This window comes from Thalia democratica, unplaced genomic scaffold, assembly GCF_965202585.1.
Source record: "Thalia democratica unplaced genomic scaffold, ktThaDemo2.hap1.1 HAP1_SCAFFOLD_97, whole genome shotgun sequence".
Classification (NCBI taxonomy): Eukaryota; Metazoa; Chordata; class Thaliacea; order Salpida; family Salpidae; genus Thalia; species Thalia democratica.
Window position 1 is genome coordinate 109,274 of NW_028139265.1, and position 19,061 is coordinate 128,334.

The following is a 19,061-nucleotide window of genomic DNA, read 5'->3' on the forward strand; positions in this document are numbered from 1 at the left end:
AAGTTTGTTCTTAAAATTAAATTAATCTACAGCTTGTTTAAAGTTATTAAAGAAATTTAAAAGCTGTCCTTGTTTAAAGAAAAAAAAAGTCTTTTTACTAAGTATTGTTATGTTTATAGTTACATAATGAAAATTTCGAAATTATAATTGTTTCTTATTAGGTATCATAATCCAATAAAATTATTTTTATGTCTAAAGTTTTAAACTTCTCAAAAGTAAGATCGTGTTTTTTCTCGCAATCTTTAATATTATTTTTATAAATTAAATAATAATAGTAAAAAATGTATACAACTTCAGCGAACGAAATGAATGCTGTTCTTATGAAAGAACTGAAGCACAATCATGAGCTAGTTCAAAGTAAGCAACAACTTAAATACTTTTGCAAAATTTGAACTAGTATTTGTGTAATAAAAATACATATATTTATCGATAAATTTTATAGCTAATTTTTACCCGAAAAAAAATTAATAATACATGAACTTTAAATAAATAAACCAGAGTTTGTTTTTTAACACTGATGATATCTGTTTTTAATTACAATAAGGTTAAATAATAAAGTATTTTTATTTTTCTTTGTACAAATTGATTTATCAATGAAATATATTGTTTAGCGCTGTTAGGAAACGGGAAACAAACGCAAACAAATACGGTTCATGACAGTAAGTGTTGTTGCTACTTTAAATATTCCGCTTGTGCGCTTACATTACTTTTTTACTTTACAAAATTAAGCTATATAAATAAACTGGTGAAAACATATTTACTTTCGTGAATCCATATTAAACAAATAAAAGATGACTTTTGTAATTTAATATCATTTGTTGACAAGTTTTAACGTTCATCAGTCATTAGCAATTAAACAATGAAATCTGTAGTAAGGAAACATAATTAAAACAAAAGCTACAATTATTAGATATAGTAAGTTAAAAATAAAGAAGATTTAAACTATCTGAAATTTAATTTGTTAAAAACTAGTTCAATTCTAAATTATTGACTTGCAAAATACTAAAATCATTTGTTAAAATTTGATTGTAGTTTTGCTTCTGTGCTTATAAAAATACATACGGTACATGACAGTAAGTGTTGTTGAAATATTAAATATTTTACTTGTGCGCTTACATTACTTATTTAACTTACAAGATTGAGCTGTAAGGACAAACTGGTGGAAGTATATTTACTTTAATAAACCGATTTAAACAAATTTAATATACTTTTATAATTTAGTAACATTTGTTGACATGTTTCAATGAAAACTGTAATAAGGAAACAAAAATAAATCAAAAGCTAGATTACAAGGTAGAGTAAGTTAATATTAAGAAGAGTTAAACTAACTAAAATTTGAATTACTTAAAACTAGTACATTAAGAAAACTAGTGACTTGCAAAGAAATAATCTGATTTGTTAAAATTTGACTATAGTTTTGCTTCTGTGCTTTTAAAAATAGTTAAATTATTTTATTCAAAGTTAAACTTTTAGTAGTTTTAAATATTATTAAAAAAAATATAACTTGTATACTAAATCAATATGTTATAACTAAAATTAATTACTAAATTTAATCATGTAAAATAATATTGGTAAAGATTTTAACGTTTTTATTGCGATTTTTTGTTTGTAAATTTTAATTACAATATAATGTCTTATTGTAATTACTTGTAAAATTTATCATTTATACTTTTTTAACAGTGCAACCATCTATTGAATCAACTACACTATTAAATCTTAAGTCAGCTAACTTTCAAGGTAATATATTTATATTGATATTAAACTTTAGTAACATTAACAAATATCAAAAAAAATAGTAGTTACCTAAGTTTACAATTAACAAAGTAATGGATAAAATGAGCATTAAAAAACTTACTTTAATGAGTAGCAATTCTGAACAATTTTAAGGTATTATTTTTTTAAGTATGTTAATCTTAAAACAGTACGTTTTATTTTGGTATTTAATTTAACCTCTGATTGGAATCTAAAACTAATTAAAATACCTGAAACTTAGGTTAAAAAGAATATAAGCATAGTTTATTTTTTTATCAATAGGTTTTTTCAAAACAGTAATTATTTTCTATGTTTAGTATGTAATTATTCTAAGTTTTCGGGGTTAAAAACGTAGTCATATAAGTTTTTTTAGTATTAAAAACATATTCTTCTAAGTTCAAGTGTACCAACCAAACGAGGCAATACAAAATGAACCTGAAACATCGTACTACGAAGAAATATACAATCCGGATCCTACAGGCTAGTCTTAATATTAAGCATATAAAGATTAATAGTGTAGAAGTGATCTTTTAAAAGTTATCATGAGTTTATTTTTGTACCTGCAAATTTACACAATAGAACTTAACCGTTGTAATTTCTATTGTCCTTTCCAAACTTCTAAAAATAACTGTTATACAAAAATAACCATAACAAACAAATTTACAGCAGTACAACAATTTAGGAAGGAGACAGTTCTCAACCCCGAACCAGGACAAGCGTACGGTCAAGGAGCAAATTTCATCATCAAGGAAGAAATGTACAATTATCTTTATCTCAAATGAGGGTGTTATTATTGTTAGTTTTCAAAACATGTTTTTCTTAACAAAATTATTGTCTACTGTACTTTTCAAATCTTATTTAACACTACTCTGTATTTTTTTGCTTAAAAACTGTAATCGTATATTTAAAACTAAAAAATAATTCTTTTAAAGGTTTTTAAGAAGGCAAACGGATGTTTACGATGATAGAGTACGTTAACCGCTATTGAAGTTAAAAAAAATACATCTGTCTGTTTGTTTATTGAAATGTGTATGTTCTTTATGTTTGATAGCTTTTAAGTGTTTGTATTTTAAAGTGCTGTTTATTTATTTTTTTACTGTTTTAACTAGTTCAATGAGTTTTACTTTGTAAAATAATTAAATACATTTGATTGTTCGTAATAGTCTTATTCGTTTATGTATCTGTTAAATCTGATTTTGTGTTAAGAAACTTTATTTAGACTAATTGTCTGTCATTGGTTAAGCTTCAAGTACAACTGTATTAGTCTGTTTTGTGTTTATAAAAGCCAAGAAAATCAAGTTAATTTAATAAAAAGTAATTTTAGCTCTTGAGTTACTTACAGATTACAATAAAAAGCACAATTATTTTAAGAACTAGTTATTTAAAATGAAACAGCTACTATCTCTTGATTAAAAGCTTTGTTTGTTTTTAGTAAAAATGTGCTTCAGTAAACTTTGAATTTTTATATTTTAAAAACAGTAGTATTCAATATTTTACACATAAATTTTTATCGAAAAAAATAAATTTTTATTCAATCAAACTTTAATTTGAAATACATTTACCAATATTTTACCATATAGACATTTTTACCCAAATATCGCTTTATAAACAACATTTTTTATAATGTTATATTTTATAAATCTGAAAAAATTTATGGAATTGTAGTTATATTAGTAAGAAATAGACAATTTTATTTAAAAAAAGAAAAAAGAAAAGTTTAAGCTAAACAATGTAAGCTTAAATAAACTGTAGATTATTTTTACAAGAGTTTCACAAAAATTTAAGTCTGTTGTAACCTTCGTTTTGAGTTAATTTAAATTTTAAAAAATTAATTTTAGCAATGTCTTAGTTTTATTTTAGCATTTATTTTTATTATTCTGGTTTAGTTCTGATAGAAACTCTTATTTATAGTAAAAACAAAGCTAAAAGTATTTATCTGTTACTAACATCTAAACAAAAAATAAATCATATTTGTCATTAAAAAAGAGCTATTAGAAATTTGTTTACACTAATTAATAAGATACAGTACTTATTGTTCTTTAACTTTTAATATTTAAACAAATCGTGCTTTCAAAATATAAAATAAAGTTATTTTAGTTTTTATGAACTTAACATTAAGCCATCTTTCTAATGGTAGTCATATAGTTTTTCCAACCAAAACATTTTCAACATTCACAAAGTTATTTATCCTATAAAACTTCTAACCCTTGAAATATTGTAACGATAAAGCATTTCGCTTAATAGACAAGCATTGAACTTTTTTTAAATTTTAAGAGTTCCATACTTATGCATAAAGTTTAATTTATCATCTATTAATGTTTCAAATCGTTTTTAAACGTGTATGAATAATGGTATAGAAGTTTTTCGACTTTAAAGACATCTAAATGTTAGAAATATTAAAAAGTATGTTGTATAAACAGTACTAAATATATTTAAATAAATAGTAATCGTTGTACATTCGTTTTGTATAAACAAGTAGTTTTATAAACTTTTTTTGTGTTAAATTTAATTTGATTTTACATCTTACTTAGTTTTTGGTTTTTAAACAAATGATATTTTTATTCAAATTACTTAGTGAATAGAAAATAACAAACACGCTTCCTGTAGATAAAATTTTTTCGTTTATATTTTCAGATCTTAAAATTATTCTAACAACTTCCTAAAAGTGCGAAAATGAATTGTTTAAAACTCATTAAAAAAATTTTTGTTTGTTTGATAACAAATTTCTTCAATACATTGTTTTCAATAATAATTCTTTATTTGTTTTATAGAGTAATAATAACTTTTTTTCGCTAAAAAGTATCCTGATAAATAAGCAGTGTATTAAAAAATTAAAAATTCTAATTCAGTAAGTCTTTTTTTGTGTGTGTTATATAACTAATATTAGTCAAAAACTTTAAAAAAAATGTTTGTGTAAGTGCTACAAATATATTATGTTGAACACATACCAAAAAATTAAAAACTTAAAATATTTTAATGTTTTATATAATAATTTTAATAATGTTTCATTCTTAAATATTTTGCAACTTTTACTAAATCTTAATTTAACTAGATACTTTCTGTTGATAAAAATAAGGTATGTGATATTTTACCAACTGCTGTTTTAAAGATAAAGATTTTTTTCTAAGGTTTTTTAATAGTTTTGAACTCAACTCTAATACTTTACGGTACAACCTTGAAATAACCTAATGAAATAAAAACAACTAAAACTAAATCAAGTATAGATATTTTAAAAGAAATTTTCTCAATAATAAACACAGTTATAATAACTTTAAAACGGAAATCGCTGTTACAACTGCGTTGTCTTAAAAATTTGAACAAATTTTACTCGTAAACTTTTTTTAATAAAAAAGTCAATTATATCCTAAACACGACAATAAGAACTTTTTTATAAATGAATTGATTTTAGCAAATCTCTAAACCTTCTGAATATCTCTTCTAGTATGAAGTGGTGTTATAAACTTTTTTAAAGCATTGTTTTATTGGTTTACTAAAAGTTTCTTATTCATTCGTTCTCTTAAAGCTTCGTATAAAGCTTCCAAGTAATAAGTATATAACTTTTAATTGATAATAAAATACTAACACGTTCAATTTATTTAATGAGATTTCAATAAAAATTGAGTGATTATTTATTTAAATATACCAATTAATCTCCAAAAATAACTTTATTTCTAAATTTCTACACATGAAATCTTATATTTGTTTTATATTAAATTTTTATAGTTTTTACAATAAATTTTAAAAATATATTAACTATTTTACACCTTTAAATTACAGTAAAACTTCTTAAAAACAACTAAGTATATAAACAACTTTATACGTTTTCTAAAACTAAAAATGTTTTAACCTTAATACTAAATTTTGTGATTGTATTTTTGAGCATTCTAAATCACAATTAACCTTACATAAAAAATATACACTTTGAGTACTACTTACAAATTTTTATTCTGAGTAAATATATTTTGTGCTTAAACTATTTAAACTCATTCTTTAGTGTGTTTTATAAAAGCAAACTTATCTTCAATCAATAAAAAAACTATGGAGTTATTTATAAATGTATACAAAAAACAGGTGTTTGTGTAAAGCAAAGCTAAACATTTGTGTCGGTAATGAAATGCATATTTTTCGAAACACAAGCAAAAACATTTTGTTTAAAGTTTTGTGTTTTTCTGAAGATTTTTAAGTGTATTTAAGTAAACTTCAAGGTATATTGCTTCCCTAAATATTAGAAAAGACTATGACTATGATTTTTAGTCATCTTTTTAAAACGTCAAGGTGTAACAACTTAAAACAACGTTATTTTAATTACTAATGTAGTTAATGTTTAAAAATTCATTTATTTAGTTAAATGCAGTACAACTTAACAAAAAACTTCTTTAAGGTTTAAATTGTTTAATATAAGTATAATTGTTATGTATTTAAACATTTGAGCTTAGCTTTTTGTTTAGTAAACATTACTACTTTTGACAATAAATTTAAGAAAAATATTTATTTTTGAAACCTTAAACTTATATTAAAATTATTCATAACCAAAAAGTATATAGATAATTAAAGTATAAATCATATAAATCGTAAACCGTTATCTCCAAAAAAAATTTTAATTTGTATTTTTAAAAACATTTTAGTATTAATATTTAACTATGTTATCCTTTATTTGAGTATATAACTCACAATTATTTTGCAGAATAAAATTTTATGTTGTGTATTACTTACCAAATCTTATTCTTAATAAATAAACTAGTTTAACGATAGTTATAAACTATAGATTGTGAACATATTAACTACTGTACAACAAGCCTTATGTTATGGTGTAGAAGAAAACACTTGTTTGTCAAAAACGAAACTAAGTATTTCTGTCTGTATTACAACACATAAAATTTGGAGCACAGACACAAACACTTTGTTTTGTTTTTAATAGTGTTGTTTCAACAATAGTCGCATTACTAAAAACTTTTATAAATTTTACTAAACAACTTATAACTGAAATCAAACAAAGTACGGTACTTTAGATTATCTTTTAAACTATAAAGTATGGAGAATTTCCTTCTGGCTGTTAAATTTTTAACAATATATTTAAGTACATACAATACTAGAACATTAATTTTTATATCGTACAAATAATAATATGTTGTATTAGTATAAATGTATAAAAAGTAGCTTTTTTAAGTCTTAATGTATTTTTATGTTTTATTTTTAAATGTTTTACGCATTAGAGCAAAAATATATTTTTTAGAAAAATATTATAAAACACAAAATAGTTTTTTTGTACTTAATTTTGAAATTTTTGATATTAACAACCAAAACTAAAGTCAATTTTCTGGTGAACTTTTAGACTTTTAAAATAAAAAAAAAATATGTTAAGTAATGAAAATAAAAATAATGAAATCTATACTATACAAGACAAGTTTTTTTTTAAAACCTATATAAAGAATTCGTTCCTTAAAATTACTTAATGAAAAATCACTTAAATATAATAAAATTAAGAAAAAAATTTAGTAACTGAAAATATTAACTTTAAGAATTTTATTTTATCAAAACGTGATTTAATATCTAGTTGGAAACAACTTTATGTATGTTTTTATTTTCTTATTTTGTATCTAAAGTTTAAACTATACTAAATCTACTTATTATTTTTCATAAATGTATGCACAGCAAAAAAAAACGGTATTTAGTTTAATGAAATTAGTATTTGGTTTTGGATTAATAAACCACTTTTGAAAATTTAAGCGTTACAACTTCTTATAAAAAATTAATGTTTTTTATTATTGTTAGTTTATATATTAAAGTAAAGTAATTTTCAAACTGTAAATTTGATGTTTAAAACATATTAATTTTAATTTATTTGATTTTTTTTACAGTTAATTTTTAGATTTTGTGTTTTAGCAAGTTTTAATTAACTTAACCTGTCATTTAATTTAAGTTTATATTACTAAGTAAGTTTTTATAAACTTCATTATAAAAATTACAATATGTTTAAGTATTTTTTAAGTATTTGAAGATTTGTTTGTACGTTGTAAAGGTAAACAAAATTTCTATTTAAACGTATTTATATATGTTAAACTGTAAACAAGATATTTCTTTTTTTCTTTTTTTAAAACTTTATTTTCATCAACATAAAAAAACATAAAATGTTCAATATTTCTTTTTCTCGTTTCAATATTGTCCTGCTGCATGTCTTTCTTGTGCTCTTTGTTCAACCGCTAGATGTCCTACTTCTGCTCGTTGTCCTCCTCCGGTCTGCTCACTCTGATCACACTTCTGTCTGATCAACTCATCAGGAACTGCTAACGCCCTCATCACCAGTAGTGGCGTGGTTCCCTTCCCGAAGATCTTGGCGTTCTTCTTGTTCAACTCCTCGATGCTCATCGTTTTTTCAACCGGATACATCTGCTCTACGGCGGCGCTCGCTGCCAGGTACTCATTGGAAAATCTCGGATTGGCGAGGTACGTTTTGGATCCCATCCACGATTTAGGCTCCCCGTCCAAAGGATATTTACGAAAGAAGCCCCTTTCGAAATCATCAATGTTTTCGAGGGTTTCAGAAGACAGCCGGGTAATATGATACCTAAAAATAATTTTTTTAAATATTGCAGTTACTCAATTTTAACGCAAACTGGTCTATAAAGTGTGATTATACTAAGTAAATAAAATGACAGCAATGCTAAAATTGATAAAATATTTAATATTGTAACCTGCTGTCATCAAATTGTTGTTGATGCAGAAGAGATAGTGAAAAGATATCAGCTTGTTGTCTTTTCGGCCTTTTCTTGCCTTTTTGTTGTTGGCAACTCTGGACATCTTTTATTTTTTTGATTCAAAACTATCAAAAGGCACTAAAATGATAAAGTAATTTTGTTGGAGATAGTTTTAATAAGTATTTCTAAACCTTTAAACTTGTTCACTAGCTTAAAAAGTACTAATTTTTAAGTTTTATTCTTACAGCTTTTTATATGTTAACATGCTCTATGTCTAACATACATTATAGTCACCTCACAAGAACCTACGAACATTGTTTTAACGGCAAAAATGCGTAACTAAACGAGAGGACGCAAATTGGTAAAATCTGAAGTTAAAAAAAAAATAAAAACAACCTTGAATTTTGAACATATATAGTTTATATATAAAATGTTTTTTACTCAATAAATCTACATAGTTAAAAATTTTCTTTTTTTTTTGAATTTTTGAAGAACTCCAAAAATGTGTAATAAAACGATTCTGTAGATTTGCGAGAGGTGAATGTACTTGTTTTTCTCAACCTAACTAATGTATTACAAAGTTTATATGTTATAGGTACTAGATCTTAATAAAGTTTATTAGTAATCAACAGGAAAAAGTGTTTAAATTTATTGAAAAACAATGATCCTCCATAGAAATTTTTGGTAACTTGATGTAAAGGTTATAAAATATAGATTGTAAAAAAACAAGTCTGAGCTCTTTTTTTTTTTTTTTAATGTTTTTTAACATGTTAACAAGTTATTATTATTCTCTAGACATCGAAAACTTAATTTTTATTTATTTAAACTTTTACTAAAATAACTCATAAAAGTTAAATAAATACATGGTTATTATGCCGGAAAACTAGATTAAAATTTTTTTTCTTAAATTTCAAAACACTTATTTTTTAATTTATCAAATTAGTAAATATTAGATTTACTAAATAAGTTAAAGTATTAGGTAAAACACTTGTTTATTTTAAAAATTTCCTTAAATTTTCCGCTCTACATAAAACTTAAGATTTGTTATACAAAACAAAATGTACAATTAAAGTTAGCTAATTGTAAGAGCTGCTCGAAACCAACTAATAAACAGAAAAATGTTTATTTAAAAAACAAACACTAATACTTTTTCTTAGTAAAGTTTATAATATTTTATGTTTAGAATACTACTTACTCAAAATAACTATTTTTTTTATAAAACATTAAACTCCTAAAATACTTGGTTTTACTAAAAATCTTCTAACTAAACTGACACAAAAGGTGTTGCTTTCTTGACATAAAACGATTCATTTCTTTTTTTCAACAAGAATAAAAGACAACTAGATATGTAAAAAAGTTATGATAACATAAATGGATTTTTTATACGAGTTCACACGAGTCTTAAGCTTAATTGAATATTTCGGCATTATTGTGAATTTTAAATTATTCATAAAATCGGTAAAAGTTTTACAAACGTTAAAATTTTTTCGACACAAAAAAACTTTAATGTTTCATACATAAAATATATTTTAATTTAAATGACTAAACAACTATTTTTATTTTTTCGAATTAGTAGCTGTTAACTTATTTTCAGAATTTTTGCATTATCTTAAAAAACTACTTTTTTTATTTTAAGTAAAATGTTTTACAATCCGAAAATAACTGTTTAAATATACTTTAAAATTTTAATGCCTGCTTGTAAAGCTATAAACTTCTCTAAGTAGTTTATTCTTAGATAAAAAAAGATAATAAAATATATATAAGTGTTTCAAAATTTACCATATAAAACATTTAAAAGTCTGACTCCGAAAATTTCTGTTTATTTTTATCAACTAACTAACTGTAACGCATAACTTTCAAAAAATAATTCCATATATTTTCAATTGATTCGATCACCACAATACCGAGGCGCATACAAAACTAGTACACACTAAGTGACATAAAGATTCTTAACTTCTAACTAAAAATGTAAATAGTAGTGTTTTACGCAGCTTCTTTTATATATACTTAATTTCAATTTCTTATAAAGGCTTCATTATATTTAATTGTCTAAAGATTATTTTTTACAGACAATGGTAATTGGTAGTTTGCTTTTTAGTAAGTATATAAAGCATACTTAAACTGTTTAAGTTATTCATAAAAAAATTAACTAATACTTTTCTCAAGCAAAGGAAGTAATAAACTATATGTTAGGCATCGTTGTATTCCTGTTTAACTAAAGATAAGTTGACGACATTACAATAAAAGTTTTTAGCTTCAATGAGTAAAGTTTACAGTAATGAACTTATTATTTTTTGGTGAGTTATATTAACACACGTTATTAAAGTTTTTACTGAAAAACTTTTTATATAGACGAAGTACCTAATATACATACGTTGTATACAGATAATTTTAAAAATATTTACAAGATATAATAATCAGCATAGTTTATAACCAAGTTCATTAATATTATCAACCAATAAGTACCGTTGCTTTTAGTAATTGTAACTTATAAGAAGGTTTTTCGCTGACATTTATAATAAGCGACTGATAGATTTCAATCTATTTTAAATTACCAGAAAAAACAGCTAAATCAACAAAGTTTAAACCAACAATTTAAAAAATATTTTTAAACGAAAACGATCAACCTAGAAAGCTAATACTTTATTTACACAAAAGCTTAAGTTGTTATTAATTTTTATCATGGTTAGCTATATATTTGAACCAAAAGTGTGTATTTAATTGAACTCTAAAATGGTTATGTTTTGTTCGACTAAAAATATAGTAACTGTAATGTAACCAATAACTTCACATACATTTCATGAGTAACTATCAATAATTGCAAACTTACTTAAGTGCAGTTTAAAACAATGCATTTACGATCATAGTACAAGACACGTGAAAAATATACTTCGTCAAAACATATGTCGTGAAATTCATGGCTAAGCAAACGTTAAAACGGATTTTAACATTTTCAATGTTAAAAAATGTTTTATTTATGTTCTTAGGAAATTAAAAAATCTATGTTTTTTGTTTAATGATAGGTAGACTAAGTCGAATTAAATACTAAGTCACCACGATAAATTAAAGAACAGGTAAAGAAAAAAATATAGTAAAACAGATTAGACTTTTAAAATAGTTTAAAAACCGCTTTATATTAAAACCAGGTCGTAATAGTTATTTGAAAAATAAAAGACTGTAAGTTCAAAAAATCTTTAATAAAATCGTTAGTTTTTACAACAAGAGTAGTTTATATTTGGCTAACAATATAGGAAGATTTTTGTTAACGTAACAATTGGAAACAAAAAAATAAGTTTAATAAAGTAATCATAATAAAGTCATAATAACTTCGCTTTAGAATAATTTCCTATACTATTTTGATGGTTTTTATTTCTCTTTAATTTAATTTAGATATATTATTAAAACAGTTAAGGTTCTTTTATTAAATTTTAAGTTTTTAAAGATTTTATTGGTAAACAACTAGACATTTGAAATATAAATGTCATCAGCTTTCGCAGCTTTTTGTTGTTTACAGCAGCATACTCACTAAAAATCAATCAACCGAAAATTTGTTTTTCATGCACAAACAAGCATTGCTGTGAGTCGAAAAAAGTTTATTGGTTTGAAGACAATAAAAACATCAATGCACTTTTATTAAATCAAAAAATAATTGATAAAATCACTTATAGTTGTGTAAACAAAACCCTTACTCACAAAAATTTATGTATGCTTTATAATTTTATAATAATTTTTTGCATTTTATACATAAACAGCTTAACTTTTTATCATGTATATATCAGTGGCGTAGCGTGGTACTTTGGTTAAGGGGTGCGCAATTTTTTTTCTCAAAAAATACTCAAAATTAAAACTTTTGTAATAGCTATAAAAAAACTTTTTATAAGTAATATAATTAAAATAAGTTTATTAAGTAAAATAAGTTCGTTAACTGTTTTAAAAAATATTTATATATTATAAAATTAAACAAGTAAATAAAAGTATAAATTTAAATAGAATTATTTTATACTTGCAAAAATGAAACTTACTAAATAAAAATTGTTTGTATTACTTACAGTAAACTTTATATCTTTTAAAATTAATATATTCAATAAAACGAAAGTATCTGTTTTATTTACGAAAAAAATATCAATCTTATTAATATACAATACAACAGTGATAACAAAACCTCATTGCACATAATTTTAATAAAGTTACACAGAAGTTAAAATAGACCAACTTTATAACTGTTATTACAGTTTACTAAAACTTTGTAGAATAGTTAAAAGTATACTTTTTAAATTTGATTCATTTGATTGTTTTTGTTTAAAATAAAAATCACAAACCAAGTTTATTTCTCATAGGCCGACACGCTTTTTCTTGTATGTTTACAAAAATAAAGTTCAGAAAACTAGCAGTAGGCTTAACAATGTAGCATAAAAAAAATTGTAAAATTGTTTAATTTTTCTTTAAGCGTGACGTATTTTTGTAACTTTTTTTAGAAAAATAATCTGCCAATAGGTTATACTACAGCGGTACGCTATATTTAGCGTGCTTTTTGAGTATAAATTCTTATGAAGTTATTGAACTTACAAAACTTTTCCTTATGGAGTTTTTCATCAACATCGGTGCGCATTTGCAATTACGCACCAAATCAGTATATTGAGTAATAACATATACTTTCCTAACTTGTCACTAATTGGTATTCAAAATTTCTTTTAACTTTTTGAATACTAGATAAACATAGTTAAATAAAGGCAAATTAAGCAGAAAAAATAAACTATAAAGGATAAAGATATTACATTCTTTTTTTTACATTTTTCTTTTTTTGGGTTGCACGCATGCGCCAGTGTCCCTCCCCACGCTACGCCCCTGGTATTTATTATACTACATTGTCAACATCGTTGATTATTGATTTACTGACTTTTAAATGTTTTAATGATATAAACATTTCATTTTTTTTATTTTAAAGCGGATGTTGTAAATTGTTTTAAGCAGATTTCGTGACGTGCTTCCAGTATTGAAAAAACAAAAACATTTTTATATTGTTAGGAGTTACATTTGTTTCAGTGCTTATAAAACGGAATTTTACTTGCATTTACTCGAGTAGCAGTTTCGGCAGAGCATTCGGCAGTTATTAGTGTGCTTTAAGTTAAAATGAATTTTAAACACGCTAGATTTAAAAACTAATGTTTTCATGTAAGTTTAATTTTAGTTCTCGTATAGAGTGATGTAATTGTATCTTTGTGTTGTTTTGTTTATGTAAATAAAATATAAGTTTTGTTTTGATTGCTGTACTAATCTACTTTACTAATCCCTATTACCCCCCTTTAAATCTTTGTAACGGGATAATTGAAAACCATGTGTGGCCTAAATTTTAGAAATCTTCTATAAGGAATCAGGTGACTTATCAATTAAAAAACGCAGCGGAAAAAAAAACTTTAGTTTTTTACTAAACAACTTTTTAACAAGTTTAAGATTTTTACAGTATATTTTGCGATAATACTTTTCTTGCGTCATTTTAATATGATTATAGTAAGAAAAATTGTGTGAAAGACTTTGTACTTTGAAACAGCAAGTCTACAACTATAATACAAGTGTGTTGTAGTGGTTTATTGAGTTTTATTAAAAGAGAAGCTTGATGTCAAAAATTGTTTGCTAAAAATACTATATGATTTTTGCGGTTATTTCTAAGTATACTTTTATTTATGCTTTTTTAGTGCTTAAATGCACAGTTTATCTGCTAACGAGCATAATACTTCTTCTCCTAAGTGCACAATATATGTTGCAATTAAGATAAGTCGCATGGGGGCGCAGTATTTCGATCATAAAAAGCACAGTCTTTTTACTCAAGTGCACAATGTTCTTTTGATGATGTTGCAATTTACATAAGTTGTCAGGGGACGTAGTACTTTAGTGCAAAATTGCATTTTATAAGTTGCCAAGAGAGCACAATATTTTTCTAAGCATAGAAATGTAAAGTAAGAACCGCATTAAAATTTAGAAATACAACAGCAGAGTAGTTGTTCTTAATAACGTTTGAGTTCCAGCTATTAAAACAAATTTCCTATGTGTTTACTACTACTAGTTTATCGTTTTGATCTGCTGATTGATTGTTCGAAAGTATAGATTTTATTTGTTTTAAATCAGAATGTTGATGAAGTTTAAATGTATGTTTAAATGAATTTTCATCTTTCTTAGTCGTAAAAAGATAAGTCATTTTTTACTATTTGTTACTCGTTTCAAATTTAAGTATAAAATTTCCGTTTGAAAGAAATAAAAAATAAACTCCCCTTAAATTTAGCAGTCGTCGTTTGTTAAATAAATGGTTACGTTTGTATCTTTTTAACGTTGTTTAAAGCAAATAATTGATTGTCGTTTGGTCACAGATTTTAAGCACACCTAACACCTTGCTACTGCATGAAACTTTAAAAGTTTTTTTTTGTTTATAAGTACGACAATAGACAAAAGAAAGTATGAAGATTTTGTGTTTATATTATGACGTCGAAATCAAAAATTCCTGCTGTCATTATTTCCAAAGCCAATCGATGTGGTGTTTTCCTGATTCAACAAACCAGCTAGAAGACAGAAAGTCAAATGTTTCCTAAAAGAAACAAGACGTTGTCAATGATTCAATTGATGTTTCTTAAGCCTCTATTAACCACAAGAGAAGAAGAAGCCAGAGAAGAACAAGCCTGAGGATAACAAGCCTGAGGACAACAAGCCTGAGGACAACAAGCCCAAGGACAAGAACCCCGAGGAAAAGAAGCCTGAGGACAAGAAGCCAGAAGCCAACTAAATGACTATCATTGTTACTTTGTCTTTATGTTGTGTTTTATCTAAGTTTTTGTAAATTGTGTGATTTTTGAGATAATAAGTAATACAATTTCTTTTTCTTACTTTTTTTAATCCGAACTTTTAATACCGATATAAAAGTTTAAAGTTAAGTAGGATTTTAAGGATTTAAATTACTTAAAACCAGGCTTTAAACACTAAACTGAAAATTAAAAAAGAAATAATGTAATGATATTAAAATTTCATTTTCTTATGTTAAAGCGGATGTTGTAAACTGTTTTACGCATGTTTCGTGACATGCTTCCAGTATTGAAAAACTAAAACATTGTTTATAGTTAGGAGTTACATTTGTTTCAGTGCTTAGAAAACGGAGTTTTACTTGCATTTACTCGCAGTAGCAGTATCGTTTGGTGTTTGGTGAAGCTTGTAATGTTGTATTATAAAATAATTAAATTTAAGTTTGAAATGCTTCCGTTTTCTTTAGTTAAAGATACTTCTTGTTACTTGTGTTTAATTGTAGTTTTAGTTAGTGTGTCGTGTGATTATTTTATATTTGTAAATAAACTTTTGTTGACTTTTAAGTATTCTAAATGTATTTATCTTTTCTATCCATATCTATCCTTATTTAATTACCCCTAGCAATTTAGATTGGTTACATTAGACATCACATCGGGTAATCTTATCGAGACAATGTTTTTTTTATAAAGTTACAAAAATCGTAAAATATCGAATTACTCGAAAAAAACTTTTTAAATATTAGTTTTGCTAAGCCTACATAAGTGTGTTAAAAACAAACATATTTAAAAATAAAACCGAGCTAACATAGAAAAAATATTTGATTATAAAATATGACATAAAACTTTTAGATTAAGCAAACGTTGCAATAAGTTATACAATTTTAAAGATCAAACTCTTAAAATAAACTTGGAATATGTTAGCTGTTGTTCCTTTTTTAGTGATAAAAAGAGGTGTGGTTTTTGTATAATAAATGTTAATAAAATTTCAGCTAACTTTTAAGCCACTACGACAAATTTCAAATTAATTACATATTTTTTAATTGGTTTAATGTAAATTGTTCAGGACATTGTTTATAAAGGTATCCGTGGTGTGCGACTCGATAACCGTAAGGTTTTTTCGTGCACCAGGTTCTAGAACCAAATATTTTGAGCGTATTTTTTACGATAATAGGTCATATAAAAGCTTTCATACTTTAACTACAACTAGTTTAGACATATTTATGGAAGTATGTTTATGAATTTATCAGAATTGTTTAACAAGATTTTGATTGGTTAAACTTAATTCTTATAGTTTTAACTGTTAAAACAAACAAGCTGTGTATTTGTTTTTGCAACAAGAGTAGTTTCAATATTAGTTTTCAGATGATATACGATATTTGCAAGCGTAATAACGGACAACAAAATTTTTTTATAGCAAAAAACTCTCATAACAGTTAGTTTATAACAAAAGTTTCAAAACAGTTTAACAAAAATTTAGATTTTTATGTAGATACGTGCGACAACAACAGTTATATATTAAAAAACTAAAAGTTAAAAACAGGTCATTTTTTACAACTGTTTGCTATAAATTACATTGTCTAAATATGGATAGAATATTTTTTGCAGTTCTATATAGTATACAGGATGCTCAGTCAAAGTTAATCTACTGTGAAAGTTTTGTCTATGGAAAACTTTAACAAGGTTAATTGTAAATAAAAACGAAGTTTACTGAGGTTAGACATTAAGCAAAATAATCAACTAATTTTATTAATATTTACCCTTAAATCCTACAAAAGACTTATTAATTATTACAGTCGAATCTTTTGGCATTTTTTAAGAACTAGAAACTTTTAAAACTTTATGTATAAACCTATATTAACGTATGTATTAAAAAAGTTGAGTGAATTTTACCAAAAATTAAAATATTTTCTCTTATTTTAAAGTTTAATGACTATTAGATATTAAGCAATAAAAATTTAAACTACATTTTATGTTTAAAATTAGTTAAGAATTTTTTTTTTGTTTTTTTTTTGTATTATCAACTTTATCATTTCACAATAGTTTAAGGTTATGTTAATTTGCAATTATAGTTTTAACACAACAAAAGCTGAAAATGTGAAAATCAAAGAAATAAAGTAAAAGTTTATCAGCGTTTAATTTTTTGTAATTTTTTGAACACTTTTAAACTTTTTAAAACAAAATTTTGAAAACTAAAATTATTCACTATTTTGTGATTGTTGTTGACAATTTTAGATGTTTCCTCACCGAAACCGGTCACAAACAAAATAGTTTAAAACGTTTATTATTATAAAAATCTAAAAAGGCAGCTTAAAATAAAACCATTTTAAAAGAAAATCTTTAGATTTATGAATTATTTATTAAATTGTATTATTAAAGTGTGCTTAATAATATTTATATCGATTATAAATTTTGTTACTTTTAAATCATACATAGTTTTTTTAATAGTGTTGTTACAGATATTATTGTATTAGGTAACCAGGAATCGTAAAAGTTTAAATCAATCTCAATGCTAACCGTATTTATTTTGATGAGCTATAACTAGACCACACATATTGTATTATAAAAACCCTTTTTAATCAATAACAAACTAATGTATTCGCATTTTTACTTCACAGTTATAGTTTTATAACAAAATCTAACACTAAAAAAACAACCAAAGTGTTTTACCTTAATATTTCTAAATAAACATTAAAAAAAACTTATGCATAATATTTTCAAACCATGTTTTGAAAAAACAGTTCAAGACAAAATACTTTTATTCATAAAAGTTTTGCTAATTTTAAATAAAACTAAGAAGTAAGTTTTACAAAAGGCACGTACATATAGTTTCAAGGCAAAAAATTCAACTTTAAAGTTTCGTTTAGTAATAAATTAATTAGTGCCTTAGAATTCAACATCTAAATTTATATAGTTTTGTAATCATCATAATAATGATTTTAAATTTGACTAGCCTATATTTTTAAAAAATATACAGATGGTACAAAAAATAAACTTTGTAACAAAATTTGAACTTATAGAGTTAATTTGTAGTCCAAAATTCGTAAACGTTTTACTTTCTTGGTATATTTAGTTTTAACTGTAGTGTCAATCAGATAGCGGTTTATCTGATCAAGCAAACATTGTAGAGTTGATATCATTTCAGTTTGATTCCAACCGCTTTTCTCAAAACCAATGCAATTTTATTTCTAAGCCATTAATTCTAGTTGTTGAAATTGAAATCACTGCTAGGCAGACAAGATGGTCGTTTTTTAGACTTTTTTCTTTTAAAGAAAATTAATTTAAATTCATTATTATTTTAGTGTCTGAAAATATACAACATTAGTTAAATAACTTAAAAGTGCATAAAATTTATCTAGCAAAATTCGTCTAAAGTATTTATTAGAGCAATGAGTTTATAAACTCATAATTTTTATTTCATTAATTTTAAGTCAAATAATATTATAACAAACAGTAAAAGTTTATTAAGAAATTTATTATACTAAAAAGTTACACTACTGTGTAATTTAGAGTTTTACTCTAGGTTTTACTTATCTTATCAAAGACTTATTACAAAGCTCAGTATTTTAAAAGCATTATTATTTTTGTTATGAAACATATCACTTAGATTTAAAATATATTGTAAACTATGACAACTTCTTAAATTATTTTTTAAGTACTTAACTACTATTGTAAAACTTATAAAACCACAACATTTAAAAGCTGTTTCAGATTAAAGTATATAAGGTTAATATATAAATATCTTAAACCAAAAATTACACAAAATTTACTTAGTCTAAACGTATTTACTAAAATTTTAAATTGTATTTCACTATTACATAAATTTTCTAGG